At 41.3% G+C, this 18,207-nt stretch overlaps 1 non-coding gene and 1 pseudogene across 1 annotated transcript; one reads left to right on the top strand and one right to left on the bottom strand.

Annotated features, from left to right (window-relative positions):
* Positions 1-343: 343 nt before the first annotated feature.
* On the bottom strand, positions 344-742 carry LOC138386746 (HIG1 domain family member 1A, mitochondrial-like; annotated as a pseudogene).
* Positions 743-17,120: 16,378 nt separating this feature from the next.
* On the top strand, positions 17,121-17,223 carry LOC138388845 (U6 spliceosomal RNA). Its single transcript, XR_011234323.1, has one exon. It is a non-coding gene; the product is annotated as a U6 spliceosomal RNA (small nuclear RNA).
* Positions 17,224-18,207: the final 984 nt, after the last annotated feature.

The raw sequence follows: 18,207 nt of genomic DNA, 5'->3' as shown, positions 1-18,207 counted from the left end.
TTCTGCAGCAAACTGGGAGTACTTCAGGGTTGGCCTGCTGTCCTCTTTAGAACTAATTGCATTTAATGGTTTAAGAAGGTGGACATTTTAACATCGTCAAGTGCATTTAGGTGACATGTTTCTTTTTGCATTAACTTGTGTCCCATGCATGACCTAGTTAGTGAACTAGTCACTAGTAATTTGGTCACCAGGCAAATCAAGCCTGCGAGAAAGGAAGCCAATATTCAAAATACTGTATTATTGTCTGAACCCATTCAAATAATTTATTTTTGACATAGATAAGTAACCTCAATAACTAAAGCAAGCTCCTCCAACAAGCCCAAGACAGCATCTCTTCTTCCTTCTAAGGTTTAGGTTTTGCCCAGAATTCCTGATACATGGAATAGCCCACACCAAGAGTCATTGTTCCCACAACAAAGCCTTGGGCAGCATGTGGATCAGGTAGGTGAAGGGACATTTTAGTATTTCCCCTGCTCTTCAATTTGTATAATCCATATGCAACAATTGCTGCAAAACCTGCCATTCCAATGGGGACAAATGGTGCCTCGTTAGCTTTTCAGATAAGTTTGGATCCCTGATCTTCATCAGACGAAGAGAGAGGAACATCTGTGCCGGTTGACATAGTGATTGCTTGAAGACTTTTCCAAGAGCGAGAAAACCCCTGACAGCCCAACCAGCTTTGATCCCAGCCCGGGTGCCCCATCTGCCCCGACATTCCCTCTAATTGTCACCTCTGTCCCATCCTTCTCCCCTTCTCTGCGCCATCACTTCAGTTATTATAGCATTTATGAGTTTGATCTGTAGCTTCCAATTCATATTTTATCATGTTCATACATAATTTTTTCTAGCCAATATATAGCATTAATTCGCATGCCTTTTTATTAATAAACGACTCCTCAGCTGTCGATGGCTGTAATCTATCAAGCTAGTGTCCCAGCTCTCAAACTTACACTCTCTCTGAGAATGGGAACAGACTTCCCGAGGGTGAGGGGCTGGGATTTAGCAAATCTGTGTGGATGCTGGTGCAGACATTTTTGGCCCAGGATTGAGGGGTGTATCCGAGGAAGCTGAAATGAGCTCTGTGGGGAACTGCAGTCCCATGCCTGTTTCCTCCTCCTAGAGCTGTCTCAGATAAAAATAGCAGAAGCTGCTCACCACCTGCAAAATGCAGCTGTGTGGGCACCCTGTTTTGAAATGAAGGCAACGTTAGTATAGCTGCTCATTTCCCAAGAACTATCTTTGTTTACTAGGCAAAAGGTAAAGCAGATATGAATTGGTAGAAGGGTTTTTTGGTGTCTTTCTCTCATGACCATTGCTGTGTGTGGTAGGAGGCACCCATGTGTAATAATAACCACTTGGGGTTCTTTTAGAACCATATAGAAGAAAAAAAAAAAAAAAAAACGACAAGAAGAGGAAGAGGAGGAGGGAATAAAGAAAAAAAGAACCATATAGTTCCTTTGGCAGTTCCTTTCAGCACCATTGCAATCATATGAGTCTGGGTTCTAAGTTGAAATTAACAGGCCTCCAGCTGTATTAAGGAGAAAAGGAATTCCTTGGAAAATATTATGGCTCCATATATCATGTGTTAACCAGAAACTGGTATGCACAGCAAAGACCAGAGCAGGCCTGAGCCACCCGCATATCCCTGGATGATGGGGTCTGTGTGTGTGCAGAGGAGACACAAGAAGGCCTGATGACTCTGCTAGGATGACCAAGAAAAAAGGGACACAAAACCAGGAATGAAAGACAGGACATTACTACTGACCCTATAGAAATAAAAAGGGTTGTAAGGGAATTTTATGAACAACAATATGCCAAGAAATTAGACAACAGATGAAAAGGGCAAATTCCTAGAAAGATGCATATTATCGGCTTGAGAAAAAAAAATAGAGAATCTGACTAGACCTACAATAAGTAAAGAAATTGAATTCATAATTAGAAATCTTCCCACAAAGAAATGCCCATGCCAAGATGGCTTCCCTAGTGAATGCTATCAAACATTTAAAGAACTCATACTAATACTTTACAATTTCTTTCAGAAAACAGAGGAGGAGGGAATACTTCCCAACTAATTCAATGAGGGCAGCACTACCGTGATACCAGAGCCAGATAAAGGTATCATGAGAAAAGAGAACGATAGACCAATATTTCTCATGAACACAGGCCCAAAAATCTTTAAGAAATTTTTTTTTTTTTTTGAGACAGAGTATCATTCTGTTGACCAGGCTAGAGTGCCGTGGTGTCAGCCTAGCTCACAGCAACCTCAACCTCCTGGGCTCAAGCAATCCTCCTGCCTCAGCCTCCCAAGTAGCTGGGACTACAGGCATGTGCCACCATGCCCGGCCAATTTTTTCTATATATATTTTTAGTTGTCCATATAATTTCTTTCTATTTTTAGTAGAGACAGAGTCTCACTCTTGCTCAGGGTGGTCTCGAACTGCTGAGCTCAAACTATCCACCCGCCTCGGCCTCCCAGAGTGCTAGGATTACAGGTGTGAGTCACCACTCCTGACCTTTTTTTTTTTTTTTTGTTGAGACAGAGTCTCACTTTGTTGCCCAGGCTAGAGTGAGTGCCATGGCGTCAGCTTAGCTCACAGCAACCTCAGACTCCTCGGCTTAAGCGATCCTACTGCCTCAGCCTCCCGAGTAGCTGGGACTACAGGCATGCGCCACCATGCCCGGCTAATTTTTTCTATATAGATTTTTAGTTGTCCATATAATGTCTTTCTATTTTTAGTAGAGACGGGGTCTCGCTCAGGCTGGTCTCGAACTCCTGACCTCGAGCGATCCACCCGCCTCGGCCTCCCAGAGTGCTAGGATTACAGGCGTGAGCCACCGCGCCCGGCCCACTCCTGACCTTTAATAAAATATTATCAAACCAAAGCCAGCAACATAAAAAAGTATTATGCATCATGACCAAGTGTATCCCAAGTATATCCTGTATCCCAGAAATGCAAGGTTTAATTCACATTCCAAAATCAATTAATGTGATATATTAATAGAATAAAAGTCAAAACCTATATGATCATCTCCATAAATGGAGAAAAAGCATTCGACACAATGCAGCCCCAATTTATGATAAAAACCTTTACCAAACTAGTAAACTTTCTCAATCTGACAAAGGGCATCTACAAATGACCTACAGCTAGTATCATAGTTAATGATGCAGAACTCACTACTTTCCTCCTAAGATTGTGAACAAAGTGAGACTGTCTACTCTCACCACTTCTGTTCAGGACGAGACTGGAGGATCTAGCCAGTATAATAAGGCCAAATAAGTAAGTAAATTAAAAAAGACATCCATTGCAAAGGAAAAATTAAGACTTTTTAAATTCACAGATGATACAATCCTTTATGTAGAAAATTCTAAGGAATGCACATACACAAAAAATCTGAAACCAAGAAATTAGTTTAGTATTGTTGCAGGAGACAAGAGCAATACACAAAGTCATTTCCATGTCTAGCAACAAACTATCCAAAGATGAAATTAAGAAAACAGTTCCATTTATAATATAATCAAAAGGAACAAAATACTTAGGAATAAATTTATCAGAATTAATGCTGGATATAAGCACTGAAAACAACAAAACATTGCTGAGAGAAATTAAAGAAGATATAGATAAATAGATATTATATGCTCATGGGTTGGAAGACTCAACTTTGTAAAATGGCAATTTTACCAAAATTGGTTTAGATTCAACACAATTCTTATCAAAATTCCAGCAGGCTATTTTTTGTAGAAACCGATCATAAAATTTGTATAGAAATATAATACAAAGGACCTTGCAGAGTCAAAACAATTTTGAAAAGAAAGAATGACATTGGAGAATTTATACTACTCAATTTCAAAACTTGGTATTAAAGCTATAGTAATCAAGATGGCGTGGCATTAGGGTATTGGTGCGGGGTAGGCGTGTACAGTAGTCCGCCTGTATCTGAAGTTTTGCTTTCCACACTTTCAGTTACCCACAGTCAACCATGGTCTGAAAATATTAAATGGAAAATTCCAGAAATAAACAAAAGTTTTAAATATTAGATAACTTTTATTATAGTATATGCTTGTAATTGTTCTTTTTATTATTATTATTTTTAGAGACAGGATCTTGCTCTGGTGCCCAGGCTGGAGTGCAGTGGTGCAATCATGAAGCTCATTATAACCTTGAACTCCTGTGCTCAAGCAATCCCCCTGCCTCAGCCTCTTGAGTGGCTGGTACTACAGGTGCATGCCACCACACCTGGCTAGTTTTTAAAGTTTTTTTTTTATTTCAGCTTATTATGGGGGTACAAAAGTTCAGGTTATATATATTGCCCAAGCCCCCCTGTCCCCCCCAAAGTTTTTATAGAGACAAGATCTCATTATTTTGCCCAAGCTGGTCTCAAACTCCCGGCCTCAAGTGATCCTCCTCTCTCAGCCTCAAAGTGTTGGGATTACATGTGTGAGCCACCCATGCCCAGTCCTATTTTATTATTAGTTATTGTTGTTAATCTCTTACTGTGCCTAATTTATAAATTAAACTTTATCATGGGTATGTGTGTATAGGAAAAAACATAGCATATATAGGGTTCAGTACTATCTGCAGTTTCAGGCATCTACTGGGGGGTCTGGAAATATATCCCCTGTAGATAAGGGGGGACTACTCTAAGGCAATGAAGCAGGATTGAGACTGCAGAAATTAACCTTATATTTATGTTAAACTGATTTTGCACAGAGGTTCTAAGGCAATTTAATGGGGGAAACATAGTCTTTTCAACAAATGGTGCTGGGACAACTGGACATCCAGATACAAAACAAAAAACAAAATAAGCCCAACTTAGGTCCTTACCTTATAACACATACAAAAATTAACTCAAAATTTATCATAGACTTAAAGAGCTAAAATTATAGCATTTTTAGGAGAAAATATAGGAGAAAATCTTTGTATCCTTGAATTAGGCAAAGAGTTTTTAGATATTTAAAAACATGAGCAACATGAGAAAAAATAGATAAATTTGACTTCATTAAAATTAAAAACTTTTGTCCTTCAAGAAATGCCACTAACAAAATGAAAAGACAAGTTACAGACCTGGTAATAATATTTGCAAATCATATCTGACAAAGAATTTGTATCTAGAATGTATAAAATAACTCCTAAATGGGCAATAGGAGTTACCCATTTATTTGAAGAGACATTTCACCAAAGAAGATGTACAAATGGCTAATAAGTGCATGAAAAGGTGTTCAACATCATTAATCCCTAGAGAAATATAAAACCGCAACTCCCTTTACATTCACTAGAATGGCTAAGATAAAAAAAAAAAAAAAAGACTTTAGTGAGTGTTGGTAAGGAAGTGGAGAAACTGGAATCCTGAAACATTATTGGTGGGAATGTAAAGTGGTGCAGATATTTTGGCAAATGGTTTCTTAAAATATTAAACATAACCTAGCAATTCCACTCTTAGGAATCTTCCCTAGAGAAATGATACACTTACGTCAGTAATCCTAGCACTCTGGGAGGCCAAGACGGGTGGATTGTTTGAGCTCAGGAGTTCGAGACCAGCCTGAGCAAGAGCGAGACCCGTCTCTACTAAAAATAGAAAGAAATTATATGGACAACTAAAAAAAAAAAATACATATATATAGAAAAAATTGGCCAGGCATGGTGGTGCATGCCTGTAGTCCCAGCTACTTGGGAGGCTTAGGCAGGAGGACTGCTTGAGCTGAGGAGTCTGAGGTTGCTGTGAGCTAGGCTGATGCCACGGCACTCTAGCCTGGGCAACAGAGAAAGACTCTGTCTCAAAAAAAAAAAAAAAAAAAGAAAAAGAAAAGAAATGAATATGTATGTCCTCATAATGTTGTGAACTTTATTTGAGCCCCATGTTCCTGGAAAGTAGCAATGCTGAGGAAATCCTTCACTCTTTTGCATTCCCAGAAAGACTAACCACAAAGGACCACTGTTGTGGACCAAATTGTGTCCCATCAAATTCATATATTGGGGTCCTAACCCCCAGTACACCTCAGAAAACGATTATGTTTGGAGATAGGGCTTTTAAAGAGGCAATGAAGGTTAAATGAGAGGCAAAATCACAGCTGGATAGGAGGGATAAGTTCTAGTGTCCTATAACACTGTAGGATGACTACGTTAACAATAATATATAGTTTCAAATAGCTAGAAGATAATTGAATGTTCCCACACAAAGAAATGATAAATGTTTGAGATAATGTATATGCTAATTACCCTGATCTGATCACTATACAGTATATGTATTGAAACATCACTATGTACACCATGAATATGTACAATTATTATCTGTCAATTAAAGAAACAAAATTTAAAAAAGATTAAACAAAGTCATAAGGACAGGACCCCTAATCCAAGAGGACTGGTTGTCCTTCTGAAGAGGAAGCGACACCAGGCACACAGAGGACAGGCCATATGAGGACACAGAGAGAGGCAGCTGTATGTGAGCCAAAAAGAGGCTCCCCAGGAGAAACCAACCCTGCTGACACCTTGACCTTGGGCTTCCAGCCTCCAGGACTATGAGAAAATGGATTCCTGTTGTTTAAGCCCCCCGAGCCTGTGGTACTTTGCTGTGGCAGCCCAAGCAGTCTAACACGGTCACCTTGCTTTGGCATGTACCTTCCACCTTTCCTCATGACTCCTGTAGGACTTACTGATGACTCTCCTGTTTTCCTACCCCTATAAAACCCCACGTCCTCTCCCTTTTCTTGGAGATGTTTCTCATTAATGAATGTTCTGCCTATTATAGCCTGAAAGAAATCATCTCCTTAATTGTCCAAAGCATTTTGTCTTTTACATCACAAAAACTTGTATGTAATTACTCATGGCAGCATTATTACAAATCTGGAAACAATCCAAATGTCCACCAATTAGTGAATTGATGAAAAAAATGTAGTATATCTGGTTGGTCGAGTGCAGTGGTATTTACAACTAATTGATCACAACCAATTGCAGATTCCTTTGTTCCTTCTTCACTCCCACTGCTATACTTCACTAGCCTTAAAAAAATAAAAAAGGTAGTATAGCCATATAGTAGAACTCTATTCAGCAATAGAAAGGAATGATATAATACTGACATGTGCTACAACATAGATGAAACTTAAAAACATTATGCTAAGTGAAAAAAGCTAAATGCATAAGCTACATATGATATGATTCCATTTACATGAAATGTCTAGAAAAGCCAAATTTAGAGAGATTTAGAGAGACAGAAAGCAGATCAGCAGTAACCTGGAGACAGTAGGCGCTGTCTGCAAACAGGCCAAAGGATATTGGGAGGTGGGGGTGGTCCTAAAATTGGAATGTGGGCCAGGTGCCTTGGCTCACACCTGTAGTCCCAGCTACTTGGGAGGCTGAGGCAGGAGGATTACCTGAGATCAGGAGTTTGAGGCTGCAGTGAGCTATGATCGAGCCACTGCACTCCGAGCCAGGCAGCAGAGTGAAACCCTGTCTCAAAAAAAAAAAAAATAATAATCATAATCATAATAAAATAAAATAAAATTGGAATGCTGTGATGACTACACTTTATAAATTTACTAAAAGTCATTAATTATATACTTCCAAAGAACGAGTTTTATGATCCATAAATTACACCTTAACAAAGATGTAAAAAATGAACAAAAAATAAAATAGAAATGCTGCAACCAACTACGAAGATTCACTGTCAGAACAAGTTGTTTCCAAAGAGCTAATTAAGCATCCAGACTTCTGGTATTTAGCATGATAGGCTCATTGACTTGGCTTCTATGGAGCACCGTGAGTGGAACTCGGAGAGAAATCCCTCTGTAACTTCAGGGTTCATGTTTGAGCCAAATATATGGAACCATCTGTCAGGAGTGAGGCCCTTGACAACATAGCCAATAGACCTATAACTGTATGTTCCAGTTTAGTAGAAATAAACAATCAGAAAGGAAACTAACTCGATGAAGAACTAGACTATAACTGAAGCTGTTGATCGTGGAGCCCAATAAAGATACTGTGATGAAAGACTGCAAATAATTTCACTCTTTACATTGACAAGAGACACTTGTTAATAGTTTTTTATAATTGCATTAAAAATTTGTTTTGGATCTTTTAAAAAACTGACTTCTATTTATTTACATATGAAACCAACCTCCTAATGGTCTGTGGATGTTGAACATATGAAAACACAGAGTTAAGAAGATACTTTCTCATCCAACTTATAATAGAAGCTTACTGGATCTTTAGCACTAATCTTTCTTTGCAAACATACTCCTCTCATTACAACCTTCTTCCCACACACTCTATGCTTATTTTGAATTCTCACCCTGCCTTAAGGACTTAGTTCAAATGCGACTTCATAGTTCATTTCTTCTTGAATAATAATCATTTGTGTAGATATATTGTTAATTATATTTGAATGTAAGGAACGGTGCCTTATTCGTGGGGTAACCTCTAGGGCACCCTGCACTTGGTAACTGTCCCCAAATATGCTTGTTGAATTGAATGGAATGTACCACCCCCTGGTGGCTGAACAGGAAAACAACTTCAGACTTGGCTAACCAAGGTCTCCTGCCTCCCACACCTCGTTCCTCAAACTACTGTGGATTTGGGAGGGCTCAATTTGTGGAATTCAATTCAAGGGAATTTGAGGAGTGACGTTCTAAAATTGGAATGTGCTGATGATTGCACACCAAAATCAAGAGTGGCTCAGGCCCTCAGTGGAGATTACAATCTCAGAGATTACCTTTTTCTCTCTTTTTTCCATTTCTGCCCCCTTCTCTTCCTCCTCTCGTTTTCCTCTTTGCTCACTTGTGAACTGTTTTTTTCCCTTGTGTTCACCAATTTTTATTTTTTCACCTCTTGTTCTCATCTTTTCACTACTCAGTTCTTTGGTTCAGTTATTTCTACAGTGATCATACAGGAAACACCGTGTGTGTGTGTGTGTGTGTGGGGGGGGGGATGGATACAGTGGACCAGACACTAAATTCAGCCACTGATGAAATTTAGAGTCTGATGAAAGTTCCGGGGATGAAAAAGTTCTCCTTAGTGATAATATCTTGCATTTTTACAGCATTTTTATTGTAAACTTCTTTTTCCAATGTGGTTTCCCATCTATTCTTTGGTTTCTCATCTATTTTAATATCTGCAAGATGTCTTATTAAGGCAAACATACAGGTGTTGGAATCATCTCCATTCAATCAAAAAGCAGATTGAAGCAGGAGAGCAAACACATGTCTGAGATCACAGACATTCCATCTGACCTGTGTTCCCACTGTTTATCTATTACTGCACGAATCCTTGTACAAAGCTGATTTCTGAAGTGTGGGGATCAAACTTCTTTACCATAATAGTTTATTTTAACAATCACACTTATTTTTTAAGAGCCTGTAATCATTTCATAATTTGGAAATTTTATTTCTTTAAGTTTAGTGACACAATGAATATGATTGCTCAAAATCCACCTGGGATTATAGAAATTTAGAGCCAAAAGAATTGTAAGTGAGCTATTCCAAATTCTTTTTTTTGAGGCAGGGCCTTGCTCTGTCACCCAGGCTGGAGTGCAATGCTGTGATCAAAACTCACTGTAACTTCCAACTCCTGGGCTCAAGCGATTCTCTTGTCTCAGCCTCCCAAGTAGCTGGGACCACAGGCACATGCCACCACACCCACCTAATTTTTAAGTTTTTTTTATAGAGATGGGGTGTCACTATGTTGCTCAGGCTGGTCTCAAACTCCTGGTCTCAAGTAATCCTCCCTTCTTGGCCTCACAAAATGCTGGGATTACAAGTGTGAGCCACTGCGCCTGACCACCAAATTCTCTATTTAGGCAAATGAAAAAACTGAAGCTCAGAGAAGTGAAATGACTTACCTGATGTCACACAGCTTGTTGGTAACACAACCAAGAATAAAACCCTGGTCTCTCAGGTTCCAGTTTGGTGCACTTTCCAGGGCTCTGTGCAGTCTCCTAGACACAGTGTGGAGGCAGGAAGGTAGAGCTGTTAAGAACCAGGACCTTGGACTCAGACAGCACTGAGCTCTAATCAGCTCTACTACTTGCTAAATCACATTAAGTACGTTATTTAAGCATCAGTTTCCTTATCTATAAAACAGTGACAAAATCTTGTACAGACCTTATGGGGTTTTTATGAAATTAAAAATAAAACTAATTAATATAGTAAAAATGTGTAACTTGATAAAAGGTACTTAAATTTGAGACCAGTATAGCTAAGAAACTAGTCTTTGGAGTCAGTAGTTGGTGTCTCTAGTTCTTGGACCTTTGGAAAGCTATTTAACTTTTTGGAGTGTTAGTTTCCCCATCTGTAAAATGGGAATAATAATTTTATTTGCCTCATAGGGTTTCTAGGGGCTCAAATGAAATAACTCATGGAAATTTCATAGGTGTGTGGCACACAGTTAGAGCTCAATAGTTGCTGCGATCAGCCTTCTTGCTGGGTTCTAGTGGAAGTTCCGATATTTTGATGGACAAAACTTTGAACTAAAAAATTTAGTCTAGAAAATATTTTATTATAAAATATTATTTCTTTCCAAAGTAATGAAATTTTCAAGGAAATCAGGATCAATGACTTTTCATTATCAAATGAGGGTAATAGCCACCATATGTCATGTGGGTGCCGGGTCTTTACATACAGTCTCTCATTTCGTTGAACTCTCTCAATTACCCATGAGTTAGGTATCAGAATACTAAGACACAGACAAAGTACCTGGTCCAAGATCACCTTGCTAGTGAAAAGTTTAAAGCTGGTTCAGGTCACTCCAAACTCTGTACCATTCCAATGTGCCAGTTTAAGTCTGCCTCCCAAGCTGAATTGTTGAGGGAACTAAAACTTGTAACTATCAAAAATCACACTGGAGTTTGACAACCTATTCTATTTACCAAAATCAGCAAGAGTGAATGTTGATATAAAGCTTTTATGATGCCAGGAAAAATCCTTTTAATGCTTATTCCATGAAATCTTTTGAACATTCTCAAATGAAGCTCCTACCACAGTTGTGTTTCTAATCCTGTGTTAGTCTTCTGGGGCTGATAATAAAATATCACATACTTGGAGGCTTAAACAACAGCAATTTATTTTGTCATAGTTCTGGAGGCTGGAGGTCCAGGAGCAAGGTGCTGGCCGTCTTGGTTTATGCTGAGGCCTCTCTGCTTGGCGTACACATGGCCACCTTCTTGTTGTGTGTTCACATGGCCTTTCCTCTGTGCACATGCAGCCCTGGTATCTCTTCTGCTTATAAGGACACCAGTCCTATTACATTAGGGCCCTACCCGTATAACCTTATTTAACTTTATTTTTTTCATTTTTTAAAAAGTATTTTTATTTTATTTGTTTATTATTTAAAAATAAGGTGCGGGGGTTGGGGAGCTGTAAGGAGGGGCGTTCGGTTGCCTTGTTTGTTTTTGTTGAGACAGAGTTTCACTCTGTCGCCCTGGGTAGAATGCAGTGGCGTCATTGTAGCTCACTGAAACCTCCAACACCTGGGCCTCCAGCGATTCTTCTGCCTCAGCCTCTGCGGTAGCTGGGACTACAGGTGCGCATGCCGCAATGCCTGGCTGGGTTTTTTTTTCCCGTTTCTTTTTGGTAGAGATGAGGTTTCACTCTTGCTCAGGCTAGTCTTTCTTTCTTTTTTTTTTTTTGAAACAAGTCTTGCTCTGTTGCCTGGGCTAGAGTGCCGTGGCGTCAAGCTCACAGCAACCTCAAACTCCTGGGCTTAAGCAATCCTTCTGCCTCAGCCTCCCAAGTAGCTGGGACTACAGGCATGCACCACCATGCCTGGCTAATTTTTTTCTATATATATTTTAGCTGTCCAGCTCATTTCTTTCTATTTTTAGTAGAGACGGGGTCTCTCGCTCTTGCTCAGGCTGGTCTCCAACTCCTGACCTCGAGCGATCCTCCTGCCTCGGCCTCCCAGAGTGCTAGGATTACAGGTGTGCTTGGCACACAGCAGGTGCTCAATAGTTTTGTTGAATGAAAATGCAGAACATTTTTGAAAACCAATTTATACATTCCTCCAAAGCTCACAAAAATGTGGAAGAACTGAAGAATGTGGTGCCTAGAAACAAGATTTTCTAGTTCTCCTACTGCATATTTTCAAGGCTCAAAATTGAAAGGCAAGTACTGTCCTTTGTCCCTGTTTCCTGTCTCTTCTTACTGGCTCCTGGCCTTTATTCCATTCCCAGTGTTCACCAGTTGTCTCCTTTACCTGGGCAAGACAGTTAGGTGACAATGGAATTCATATGCAATCCTTCCTGGTCTTGTAAGGGAGAGGGCAGGGGCTTGCCTAGCATGGCAATAATCCAGCAAAAGCAGGCTGGTACGATGTGCTGCTCCGTGCTTGGGGCCCTCCGTGGGGCCACAGTGCCCTCAGGACAAAGTCTCCGCCTGACAGTCAAGTCCTTCCTGACCTGCTCAGGGCACCAGATGTGGCTCTTTACACTTTAAGTAACACGATCTGCTTCTCTAGCGAGGGGTACAACTGTGGGTACTCCTTTTAATTTTTAAAATTCAATATGAAATTATTTTAAATGATATCATTACAATTAAAACTAAGCAAGTAAATAACTTACTATGCTTTCTAGTACCCGTCTCCAGAGGTGGCAGTTTGTTGGAGACACAGGTCCTCAGTGCTAGAGTCTGCTGTTCCCTGCTGTGCTACAAGCCACAACTCCTTTGATCTCACTTTCCCACGCTCAGCTGTTGTTTTGCAGAGAACAGCTTCTGTGCCAGGGTGAACAGGTCAGAAAGGGCTCTTAGCATTACCCCTTGTGCTAGAACTTTCCCCTTTGTCTCTCCAGATCCACTGTTCTCCCTTCTGCACGTGCTCTGTGCCCTGGAGGCTGACCTCTGTGCCCCTGCTCCCTATCAGGTTGGGCCAGTGAAGAGACATGCGGGAGGATTATCATGTTTCACTGCACAGTCTGTTCGCTCCCAGAACCTGGAATGATACAACCCATTGCTGTATCCAGTTCTCCCTTTGGAGAGCACCCTGTTTCTTCATGGCAATGTTATTTCTGGGGTCTCATTGTCCTTTTTAGAAACACAGCATGGGTTGAAGGCCAGCCTGGTTCCCTGAATGTTCTCAGGGAATAGGATGGGATGATTCAGGCCAAGGTGTACAAAACGGCTCCACGTCCCCTGCAGGGCTCAGCTTTGCAAAACAGGTGCCTTAGGAAATGGCAGCCTGCGTTGAACTCTACCTTAGCGCTCCCCCTCTGGAGGCGACTTGCTTTTCCTTTGAACACACACTAGGAAGACCACTCTGGTACCTCTCCTCTGAACAGAGAACATACACTCCAAGGTGACCTGTGCTTGTAACCTTAGCTGGAGGAGAGTCTGGTATAAATTTTAACTAACTGCGTTTTGCAATCCGCCCCAGCATTCTAGACATTCTGTTGACTCACCTTCACTGGCACTTGCGATTCCTCCAATTCACCACCCTCTCCCCACTCTTACACCTTTGTCCAAGTTTGCCCTGTGCTGTAACACTCCTTTTCCCCACCTTCCTTCGGCCAACTTCCAACTTCTGCTTTTCCCAGCTAGGAGGGCCGCCTGCTGCAAACGGTGTTCCTTGACCCAAGTTAAGTCTAAGTCAAACCCTCATCATGGCTGCTTCTCGCACTGTGTTGTAATGACCTGATTGTCTGTCTCCCCCACCGAGGCACAGAAAGTAAAAATTAGCTTAGACTATCAAACTCTGCTGGCCATTCATCAGGCTGGAATAAGAGATAAAGTCAGCTACAAAATTAGTAATAAGTCGTATTTTCCCCAAGTGCTTGCGGTAGCCGTAATGGATCACAAAACCTCCCTTCTTGGAGTGAGTACTGCTTTCTTACTCATTGAGAAAATTTTTCTCTAAAATCCTAGACTATCAGAAACATTGCTGCTTGAAATTATGTTAGTAAGAGTGAAACATCCCACGCTTGCCTGGAAGATCTAAGTCACTGACATAGAGAAGCAGCCTCGATTTACATCCCAGATGCAGAGCTTCGGATGGGGGGTTTCTGGACACAGCATTCCACGGCTGTCGATATAACTTTATTGTTTCCAAGGAAGTGGGTCCCTGGGTCTACTTCATAGTGCAGGACTCAACGGTGATACCTTTACACGTAGCCCTTGTCTTGCTCTGAATCTGTCAAAATACTACCTCGTTTTGCATTTCACCTAAACTCAATCTCTCACCCGCTCCAGTTCTCTAAGTCTCTTTTCCTTTGTTTGGGGAGATACCTTATGGTTCTTCTGGTGTAAGGTCTCTCTCTGCAGTGTGTCCATGAACATGACTTTGTCGTCAGACTAGGCTTTGTTCCTGGTGGTCTTGGGCTGGTTGAGTGAGGGCAGTAGTTCATCACAGGACCTAGTACACAGGATAAAAGCAATATCTGTTAAAGGAATGAATGAATGAGTGAACAATGCTTTCCCCTAGGTAGACCTGTATGAGCCAGGAAGTGTACCTAGGCCCCAGCCTACTTGGATGCTAGATTATGAGTCTGGAGTCACAGCTGCACCTGAATCCCGACCTGTCATTTAGCACTCATGTGAGCACAATGAGTGTCTTACTTCTATGAGCCTCAGCGTCCTCATCTCTAAAATGAAGATGGTATTTTAGTGAGCATAGTCATCTCTCTTCTGCAGATTTGTTGTAATTGTCAGAAAAAATTGTCCAAGAGTTGGATAGAAGAGGTTACTGGGTGTCATTTCAGCAGGGTGCTGGCTATCGTCCAGAGGACCCTCTGAGGACCTCTGATTCCACAGGGATGTGCACATTTGATTCACTTGCCACTGACTGGGCTTTTTTTTGTTTTACAACCTTCTAATGGTAAAACTTAAGTTATAGAAAACCAATGATTAATAGTTCCAGTTCATAGCAATGCCAATTACTTTGTCTGATAGAGAATATAAATCTCTATAATTCAAATTCTTATTTGAACCAGCTTTAACATCTTACTGGTTTCTCTATTAATTAATGAGTTGAATGAAACCCTTGGCACGTGTTCATATTTGCATGAGTCATGATTTTACCTTTTGAAATTATAATTTAGCACCATAAAGAGCAATAATAGATGTAAAAGGCTTACTGTGCCAGAGACCCTCAAGTAATAGGTATGATTATGATTTTATTGGCAGACTGAGATGCTGGACAGAATGTGCCGACAGACCAGCAAGGGCACAGGGGTCAACACAGAGCCCAGCACTACAGAGTGGGCCAGGGAAGCGGTGGAGGGGGCAATTTTCTTGGGACATGTTGTGGCTGGATGAGCAGGTTTGCCCCTCCTCGTAGGCCTTGCTTGGTTACAAGCACAGAACCCAAACTGGAGCAATGGGAGAAGCTCGTGCCTCAAAGCATGGGTGGAACAGCCAGACTTCAGGAAGAGCAGACATACGTCTGGACCTGAGGACATCTTTATTCAAGGACTCTAGTGCCATCAGGATGCCTGCCGTCACGCATCCCTCAGCTCTGCCTGTCTGATAGCTTGGTGCTCTACTCCCGCACACTGACCTTGTCCACACGGCCAGGAACATGGCCACCTGCAGCTCTAAGACCCCCTTCCCAAATCTGTTACCACGAGAGAAAGACTGTTAAATCCAGTTCCAAAGATTTCCAGGAAAGACTCTCAGTGTTCTGGTTTGGAAAGCTGCACTTCTTAGAGTGTTCAGTTGTGGCTATGTAAGAAAAAGGCATTTCCCATGGTTAGAGTCAGAAGAAGAGCAATTCCAGGAAGAAGGGGCGAATGCTGAGCAGAGAAGGCAGAATGTTCCTCCCACACCCTCTCAGGATTCACTTGGAAAATTGCAGGGTAACCTACCTAGAACTGGCCAGACCACATTGCAGCAGGGGAGCTGACAGGTAAAGGAAGGAATGACAGCCAAGGGAAGGGACTGACACACTGTGCCGAGAACAACGCCACACAGAAGATGTTATGTAATGGCCTGTAGAGTGTGTTAGACAAATATGGACTCCGATGGGTATATTGATTATCCTTTATCTGGGAGCCAGTGTGTCGGCCTCCTTCAATCTCATTTACCCTCCCAGAAGCCCACTGGTGAGGTATGGTGCTCTTCACTAGATAAATGAGGAAACTGAGGCCCGGAGAGTTCATGTAGCTATGAAGTAGAAGAACCAGCCAGAGGCAGTCTGATCCTAAACACTGTTTGGAAGGAACTTTTGGTCTTTGTAAACACATATTATTAATATAAGCTGGACGTGACTCTGATCTTAGTTTTTTCCTTTATCTTGAGTGCTGACACTGTCATATCATTCTGTCATGTTAGCATGACCATGCCACAGTGAAATCACATGGAAAGAGAGCAGGGCTCGTGCTTGTGTTAGACCCAGGAAATTGAACGCTCATTTACCCAGTACAGGAGGAAGCCTCAGGTAGAATAAGCTGGGATGACTAAGGAAGGGGAAATGAAAGCTGAAGTTTCTGACAGGGAGAGGGTCTTTCTCACAAAGAAACCGTCAGACCATGAGAATCAGACTTTGAGAAATAGCTGAGGCCACACCACTAGATATTTAAAATGAAAGGTAATTAATCTTAGCTGAGGCCTCTTAGGAACATTTCGGCACTGACCCAAGGTAAGGGAATCAAAAAAACTCTTTTAATGCCCTGTCTTCAGGCCCAGTTCTGTGACAGCAATAAAATTACTTTGAATCAGAGTTTGAAGAGATTAATTACAAAACGGAGCGCTCTCTGGGCCCCGTTTCCCCAGGCCATGGGCATGCCTTGGAAAGGGCCATCCTGCACCTGGCGCCTGGGCATAGCTGAGGCAGCCATGCATTCTGAACCCCAAAGCAAAATGTATGAATGGCACATCATTTTTTTAAAAATGATTTTTGATATCTTCATCTGAAACATCTCCTAGAGCATAAATAGATAATCACACTTATGGAAAAGGAAGAAAAATAGTCCGTGCCATGTTATTACCACCAAGGGGAATCAGCTGGGAGGAGGGGCTGGCAAGACAGGGAAGACTGACAGGTTTGCCTGGTGCCAGACCCGGGATTGCCAGTGCAGCCCTGGCTCAACCTGTCCTTGGACTTACAATGATGCCATCCAGAGAGCAGAGGGACACAGTGGATCAAGACTGTAAGCCCCAGAGTAGCACCGGCAGCAGAGAGTGAAAACTAAAAGTCAGCCTCTACGCTAGCTTTGGCAGCACATGTACACATTAGAGTAATACATAGAAGATTAGCATGGCCCCTGCCCAAGGATGAGATGCAAATTTGTGAAGCATTCCATATTTAAAAAACACAAATTAAAAGTTAGTCTCTCTCTAGGAGATTATCACTGCCTAGATGATATATAAATTTGCAAATTACATTCCTACTTTTTTCTCTTTTATGCATCTTCCTCAACATTGCATGTTCTTATGAATGCAAATTAGCTAAACAGATTGTTTTTGAGGAGATGTTATTTTATTTTTATTTATTTTAAAAATTTTAATAGATTAAGGGGGCACAAGTGTTTTTTGTTACATGGGTGGATTGTATAATGCCGAAGTCAGGGCTTTTAGCATATCTATCGCCAGAATAGTGTACATTGTACTCAATAGGTAAATTTTTATCCCCCGCCCCCCTCCTACTCTCCTCCCTTCTTAGTTTCCAATGTCCATTATACCAGTTTACAACCGTGTGTACCCATCGTTTAGCCCCCCCTTATAAATGAGAACATATGGTGTTTGTTTTTCCATTCCTGAGACACTTCACTTAGGACAGTAGTCTCCAGTGCCAACCAAGTTGCTGAAAAAGACATTATTTCATTCCTTTTTATGGCTGAGTAGTACTCCATTGTGTGTGTGTGTGTGTGTGTGCGTGTGTGTATATATATGTATACACACACACACACACACACACACACCCCATCACATTTTCTTTATCCACTCATCTGTTGATAGTCACTTAGGTTGCTATTGTGAATTGTGCTGCTATAAACATTTGGGTGCAGGTGTCTTTTTGTAAAATGACTTCATTTCCTTTAGATAGATACAAAGTAGAGGGATTACTGGATCAAATGGTAGGTCTACTTTTAGTTCTTTGAGGAATCTCCGTGCTGTTTTCCGTAGATATTGTACTAATTTATAGCCCCATCAACAGTGTATAAAGCATTCCTTTTTCTCTGCATGCACACCAACATCTATTGTTTTTTGATTTTTTAATAATGGCCATTCTGGGCCAGGGTATAGTGGCTCACATCTGTAATCCTAGCATTCTGGTAGGCTGAGGTGGGAGG

The sequence above is a fragment of the Eulemur rufifrons genome, chromosome 7 (assembly GCF_041146395.1).
Source record: "Eulemur rufifrons isolate Redbay chromosome 7, OSU_ERuf_1, whole genome shotgun sequence".
Lineage (NCBI taxonomy): Eukaryota > Metazoa > Chordata > Mammalia > Primates > Lemuridae > Eulemur > Eulemur rufifrons.
Note: the sequence above shows the minus strand (reverse complement) of the source record. Positions and strands in the feature narration are given on the sequence as shown.